We start from the raw sequence: 7,612 nt of genomic DNA on the forward strand, positions 1-7,612 counted from the left end.
ATGCCAGTTTAATTACTCTGATTTCAGTGCTTTAATAAGCACGTCCTGGTCACTCCGCCAGACTCTGTTCTTAAATCTTTTATTATTATGGTAACATACACATAACATAAAACTTAACTTTTTTTGGCCAGGCGCGGTGGCTCACGTCTGTAATCCCAGCACTTTGGGAGGCCAAGGCGGGTGGATCACGAGGTCAGGAGATTGAGACCATCCTGACTAACATGGTGAAACCCCATCTCTACTAAAAATACAAAAAAAAATTAGCCAGGCGTGGTAGCGGGCACCTGTAGTTCCAGCTACTCAGGAGGCTGAGGCAGGAGAATGGCGTGAACCCGGGAGGCGGAGCTTGCAGTGAGCAGAGATCGTGCCACTGCACTCCAGCTTGGGCGACAGAGCGAGACCCTGTCTTAAAAACGGAAAAAAAATTTTTTTTGAGATGGAGTCTCACTCTGTCGCCCGAGCTGGAGTGCAGTGGTGTGATCTCGGCTCACTACAACCTCCACCTCCCAGGCTCAAGCCATCCTCCCACCATAGCCTCCCAAGTAGCTGGAACCACAGGCACACGCCACGATGCCTGGCTAATTTTTGTATTTTTTGTAGAGGCGGGGGGTCTCACTGTATTGCCCAGGCTGGTCTTGAACTCCTGGGCCCAAGAAATCCACCCACCTCAGCCTCTCAAGATGTTGGGATTACAGGCTTGAGCCACCACGCCTGGCCCATATGGCAATTCTACATTTACTTTTCTTAGGGACCGTGTTAAATCTTTCACACATCATTATTTGTTATTTGCAACAACCCAAGGAGGTGGGCATAATATACCGGCCCCTTTTACAGAAGTTAAGTGATTCCCCTAAGGTCTCACAATTAGTAAGATGCAGACAGGTTTCAAACCCAGAACTGTGTGTGTAACCGCTAAGTTATGAGGCTTCTCCGAGCGTTTATTGAGTACCAGCTATGAGTCAGAAAACTCTTAAGAAGTGGATAAAATGCCCAGATAAAAGGCTGGGAACATAGCCGGGCACAGTGGTGTGACCTGTAGTCCCAGCTACTCTGGGTCTGAGACAGGAGAATTTCTTTTTTCTTTCTTTTTTTTTTTTTTTGAGATGGAGTCTCGCTCTGTTGCCAAGGCTGGAGTGCAGTGGCTCGATCTCGGCTCATTGCACCCTCCCCCTCGCCTCCTGAGTTTAAGCAATTCTCCTGCTTCAGCCTCCTAAGTAGTTGGGATTACAGGCACATGCCACCACACCCGGCTGATTTTTTTTTTTTTTTTTTTTTTTTGGTAGAGATGGAGTTTCACCGTGTTAGCCAGGATGGTTTCTATCTCCTGACCTTGTGATCCGCCCACCTTGGGCTCCCAAAGTGCTGGGATTACAGTCGTGAGCCACTGCGCCCGGGCAACAGGAGGATTTCAAGTAGAAACTGCCAATGAAAAGAGAAAGAGAGAGAGAAGGATCACTTGAACCCAGGAGTTACAGTCCAACCTGAGCAACACAGCAAGACCCAGTCTCTAAAAAAATAATAAAGAAACGCTGAGAGCATGGCTCACGTCTGTAATTACAGCACTTCGGGAGACCAAGGCGGGCAGATTGCATGAGCCCAGGAATGCAAGACCAGCTTGGGCAACATGATGAAACCACGTTTCTACAAAAAATACAAAAATTAGCCAGGCATGGTGGCACGCACCTACTTAGGAGGAGGAGATGGGAAGATCAGTTAAGTCAGGGAGGTAGAGGCTGCAGTGAGCTGTGATCACACCACTGCACTCCAGCCTGGGCAACAGAGGGAGACACTGTGACAGTGAATGAATGAATGAATGGAATGAATGGAGACTGGGAAGAAGTATACCAACTTTAAAAAAATGTTTTATGGGGTGGGTGCAGTGGCTCATGCCTGTAACCCCAGCACTTTGGGATGCCAATGCAGGCAGATCATTTGAGGTCAGGAATTCAAGACCAGCCTGGCCAACATGGCAAAACCCCATCTCTAATAAAAATACAAAAATTAGCTGGGCGTGGTGGCAGGTGCCTGTAATACCAGCTACTCCAGGGGCTGAAGCAGGAGGATCACTTGAACCTGGGAGGTGGAGGTTGGGTTGCAGAGATAGTACCACTGCACTCCAGCATGGGCAACTGAGCGAGACCATGTCTCAAAAAAAAAAAAAAAAAACCACCTAAAGGTTTGATTAGAGTCAGGACTGGATTGAGCGCTGCCTACATGTACATACATTAGAAGACACATTACATTAATGTTCCCCTCTTTTGTGGCATTAGCAGCTGCTAATGAGCATTACCAAGCTTTGTAATCCATTAGTGGTTATGAAATGGTTATATGTAAATTGTATTCCTTCTCTTATTTCTGGAATACTTTTTTTTTCCTTTTTTTTTGAGATGGAGTCTCGCTCTGTCGCCAGGCTGAAGTGCAGTGGTGAGATCTCGGCTCACTGCAACCTCTGCCTCCCAGGTTCAAGCGATTCTCCTGCCTCAGCTTCCCCAGTAGCTGGGACTACAGGTGCACACCATCATGCCAGGCTAAATTTTTGTATTTTAGTAGAGACGGGGTTTCACCATGTTGGCCAGGATGATCTCCATCTCTTGACCTCGTGATCCGCCCGCCTCAGCCTCCCAAAATGCTGAGATTACAGGCGTGAGACACTGTACCGCCCAGCCAGGTTACTTTTTTTTTCTTTGAGACGGGTCCTTTTTTTTTTTTTTTGAGTCAGTCTAATTCTGTCTCGGCTCACTGCAACCTCCACCTCCTGGGTTTAAGTGATCCTCATGCCTCAGCCTCCCAAGTAGCTGGGATTACAGGCATATGCCCAGCTAATTTTTGTTTTTAGTAGAGATGGGATTTCATTACATTGGCCAGGCTGGTCTCGAACTACTGGCCTCATGTGATACGCCTGCTTTGGCCTCCCAAAGTGCTAGGATTACAGGTGTAAGACACCGTGCCCAGCCTTCTTTTTTTCTTTTCTTTTTTGTGTATTTATTTATTTGTTTGAGACAGAATGGCTCTGTCACCCAGGCTGGAGTGCAATGTCACAATCTCGGCTCACTGCAACCTCTGCCTCCCAGGTTCAAGCAATTCTCCTGTCTCAGCCTCCCGAGTAGCTGGGACTAGAGGTGCACGCCACCATGCCTGGCTAATTTTTGTATATTTATTATAGATGGGCTTTCATCATATTGGTTAGGCTGGTCTTGAACTCCTGACCTCAAGTAATCCACCCACCTCAGCCTCCCAAAGTGCTGGGATCAGGAATTCGACACCACCCTGGCCAACATGATGAAACCTCGTCTCTACTAAAAATGCAAATTCTAGACGGGCATGGTGGCACGCGACTGTAATCCAGCTACTCAGGAGGCTGAAGCGGGAGAATTGCTTGAACCTGGGGGGCGGAAGTTGCAGTGAGCTGAGATCGTTCCATTGCACTCCAGCCTGGGCAACAGAGTGAAACTCCATCTCAAAAATAAATAAATAAATAAATAAATAAATGAAATTCTCTGCCAGGCACAGTGGCTCACGCCTGTAATCCTACCACTTTGTGAGGCCGAGGCAGGAGGACCGTTTGAGCCCAGGAGCTCAAAACTAGCCTGGGCCTCATAGCAAGCCCAGTCTCTATTTAGTACTTAAAAATTAAGGCCAGGCACAGTGGCTCACGTCTTTAATCCCAGCACTTTGGGAGGCCTAGGCAGGTGGATCACGAGGTCAGGAGTTTGAGACCAACTTGGCCAATACGGTGAAACTCCGTCTCTACTAAAAATACAAAAAAAAAACTAGCTGGGCATGGTGGCGCGCACCTGTAGTCCCAGCTACTTAGGAGGCGGAGGCAGGAGAATCGCTTGAACCCAGGAGACGGAGGTTGCAGTAAGCCAAGATTGCACCACAGCACTCTAGCCTGGGCAATAGAGGGAGACTCCATCTCAAAATAAAATAAAATAAAAAATTGGCCGGGCGCGGTGGCTCAGGCCTGTAATCCCAGCACTTTGGGAGGCCCAGGCGGGCGGATCACAAGGTCAGGAGAGCGAGACCATCCTGGCTAACATGGTGAAACCCCGTCTCTACTAAAAAATACAAAAAATTAGCCAGGCGCGGCGGCGGGCGCCTGTAGTCCCAGCTACTCGGGAGGCTGAGGCAGGAGAATAGCGTGAACCCGGGAGGCGGAGGTTGCAGTGAGCCGAGATCACGCCACTGCACTCCAGCTGGGCAACAGAGCGAGACTCCGTCTCTAAATAAATAAATAAATAAATAAATAAAATATCATTCGCCACTAAAATGAACCAGGGCTCTTCGGAAAAATGGTTGAGTCCAGGCCTGGGGCAGGCAAAAACAAGACAAGTCAGCCTGGAAGGGTTTGTTGAGCCAGTTAGTAAGGAAATGCTCCAAGATGGAATTAGAAAATCACCATTTGGGGACTGCGCGGGGGCTCACGCCTGTAATCCCAGCACTTTGGGAGGCTGAGGTGGGCGGATTACCTGAGCTCAGGAGTTTGAGAGCAGCCTGGGCAACACGGTGAAACCCCGTCTCTACTAAAATACAAAAAGTTGGCTGGGCGTGGCAGCGTGCGCCTGTAATCCCAGCTACTCGGGAGGCTGAGGCAGGAGAATGGCGTGAACCTGGGAGGTGGAGGTTGCAGTGAGCCAAGATCGCGCCACTGCACTCCAGCCTGGGCGACAGAGCGAGACTCCGTCTCAAAAAAAAAAAAAAAAAAGAAAAGAAACAAAAAAAAAAAAAAAAGAAAGAAATCACCATTTGGGGCCGGGCGCGGTGGCTCACGCCTGTAATCCCAGCACTTTGGGAGGCTAAGGAGGGCGGATCACGAGGTCAGGAGATCGAGACCATCCTGGCTGACACGGTGAAATCCCATCTCTACTAAAAAAAATACAAAAAATTAGCCGGGCGAGGTGGCGGGCGCCTGTAGTCCCAGCTACTCAGGAGGCTGAGGCAGGAGAATGGCGTGAACCCCGGAGGCGGAGCTTACAGTGAGCCGAGATCAGCCACTGCACTCCGGCCTGGGCGACAGAGCAAGGCTCCGTCTCAAAAAAGAAAATCACCATTTGGTTGCCATTATGGTAATAACTGGCTCAGGCAAGGGTCATCAATTGATATTAAGATCTTGGAAACTGAATGTGTTGAGGAACAGGCTATTTAATTACTTTCGAAGTATCTCCCCAGAAAGCACTCATTAACAAAGTGTAAAGCCAGGTGCCATGGCTCACGCCTGAGGTTAGGAATTTAAGACTAGCCTGGCCAACATGGCGAAACCCCATCTCTACTAAAAATACACAAATTAGCTGGACGTGGTGGTGCGGGCCTGTAATTACAACTACTCAGGAGGCTGAAGCAGGAAAATCACTTGAACCGGTGGCGGAGGTTGCAGTGAGCCGAGAGGGCGCCACTGCACTCCAGTCTGGGCCACAGAGTGAGACTCCATCGCCAAAAAAAAAAAAAAAAAATTGGTGGGGCGTGGTGGCTCCTGCCTGCAATCCCAGCACTTTGGGAGGCCGAAGTGGGCAGATCACTTGAAGTCAGGCGTTCAAGACCAGCCTGACCAACATAGTGAAACTTCCCTCTACTAAAAACACAAAAATTAGCTGGGCGTGGTAGTGCGGGCCTGTAATCCCAGCTACTCGGGAGGTGAGACAGGAGAATCCCTTGAACCTGGGAGGCAGAGGTTGCAGTGAGCTGAGACCACACCATTGCACTCCAGCCTGGGTGATAGAGTGAGACTCTGTCTCAAAAAAAAAAAAAATTAATTAAAATTAAATAAAATATTAAACAACAACAACAACAAAACACCAAAGTGTAACATACTAACTCACACTGGAGAAACTGGCAGACACCATTTGAACCAAGTTAGCACAATCAATAGTGGACAAAATCAACACTGTATGCATCCTGAAAACACAATGTCACATCTGTTTCCTGCCACAAATGCAAAATCATGAGAAAGTATTAGACAAACAGCAATGGAAGGACTTTCTGCAAAATTACTAGCCCAGAATTTTTTGAAAAATATTGATGTCATGGAGAGAAGGTAAGATTGATAAAATGTTCCAGAAAGAGAGACTAAATTAGAGTCATAACAACAAAATACAACAATGATCCTGGGATGGATTTGGGATTTTTTGTTTTTTGACACAGGATCTTGCTCTGTTGCCCAGGCTGGAATGCAGTGGTGAGGTAATGGCTCACTGCAGCCCAGAACTCCTGGGCTCAATTGAGCCTCTCACTTCAGCCTCCCAAGTAGCTGGGACCACAGGAGGATGCCACCACAACTGGCTAATATTTTTATTTTATTTTGTAGAGATGGGGTCTCACTGTGCTGCCCAGACTGATCTCAGACTCCTGGACCCAAGAGACCTTCCTGCCTTGGGCTCCCAAAGAGCTGGGATTGCAAACATGACTCACTGTGCTTGGCCTGGACTTTAGATTTTTAAAGGACTTTATTGGAAACTTTTTTTTTTTTTTTTGAGACAGAGTCTGGCTGTGTCACCCAGGTTAGAGTGCAGTGGCAAGATCTCCGCTCACTGCGACCTCCACTTTGCAGATTCAAGCAATTCTCCTGCCTCAGCCTCATGAGCAGCTGGAATTACAGGTGCCCACAACAAAACCCAGCTAATTATTTGTATTTTTAGTACAGACAGGGTTTCACCATGTTGGCCGGGCTGGTCTCAAACTCCTGACCTCAAATGATCCAAGTGCTGGGATTACAGGCATGAGTCACTGCACCTGGCCTTTGAATGGGCTCTGGGAATTACATGATAATACTAGATGAACATTAATTTTCTGATTTTGAAGGTTATACTGTGATTATGTGCAAAAGTGTGCTTGTACTAAGTGAACATATAGTGCAGTATTTTTTTAAAAGTTGATCTGTCTTAGAGATGGGGTGGGTGAGTTTACTATGTTGCCCAGACTGGCCTCGAACTCCTGGGCTCAAGTGATCCTCTTGCCTCAGCCTCCAGAGCAGCTGGGACTACAGGCCTGGGCCACCACGCTTGGCTAACTTCTATTTTATTTTATTTTATTATTTATTTATTTATTTATTTATTTGAGACGGAGTCTCGCTCTGTCGCCCAGACTGGAGAGCAGTGGCACGATCTCGGCTCACTGCAAGCTCTGCCTCCCGGCTTCACGCCATTCTCCTGCCTCAGCCTCCCGAGTAGCTGGGACTACAGGCGCCCGCCACCACGCCCGGCTAATTTTTTTGTATTTTTAGTAGAAACGGGGTTTCACCGTGTTAGCCAGGATGGTCTCGATCTCCTGACCTCGTGATCCGCCCGCCTTGGCCTCCCAAAGTGCTAGGATTACAGGCGTGAGCCACCGCGCCCATCCTAACTTTTAAATTTTTTGTAGAGACGGGATCTCACCATGTTGCCCAGGCTGGTCCCCAACATCTGGCCTCAAGCGATCCTTCCGTCTCGGCCTCCCAAAGTGCTGGGATTACAGGCGTGAGCCACTGCACCCCGCCAGTCTCAAATAAAAAAAAGTTGAATTCTGCAGAGGTTTTATTTATTAGAGGACGCTGGCCGTCTGCAGGTGGCGCAGCAGCACCCCTAGTGCCTGGGGCTGGGCTGGGGCGGGGCCCGTGCTGGGGCGGAGCCGGAGCTGGGGG

Source organism: Pongo abelii, chromosome 20 (genome assembly GCF_028885655.2).
Source record: "Pongo abelii isolate AG06213 chromosome 20, NHGRI_mPonAbe1-v2.0_pri, whole genome shotgun sequence".
NCBI classification, from domain to species: Eukaryota; Metazoa; Chordata; class Mammalia; order Primates; family Hominidae; genus Pongo; species Pongo abelii.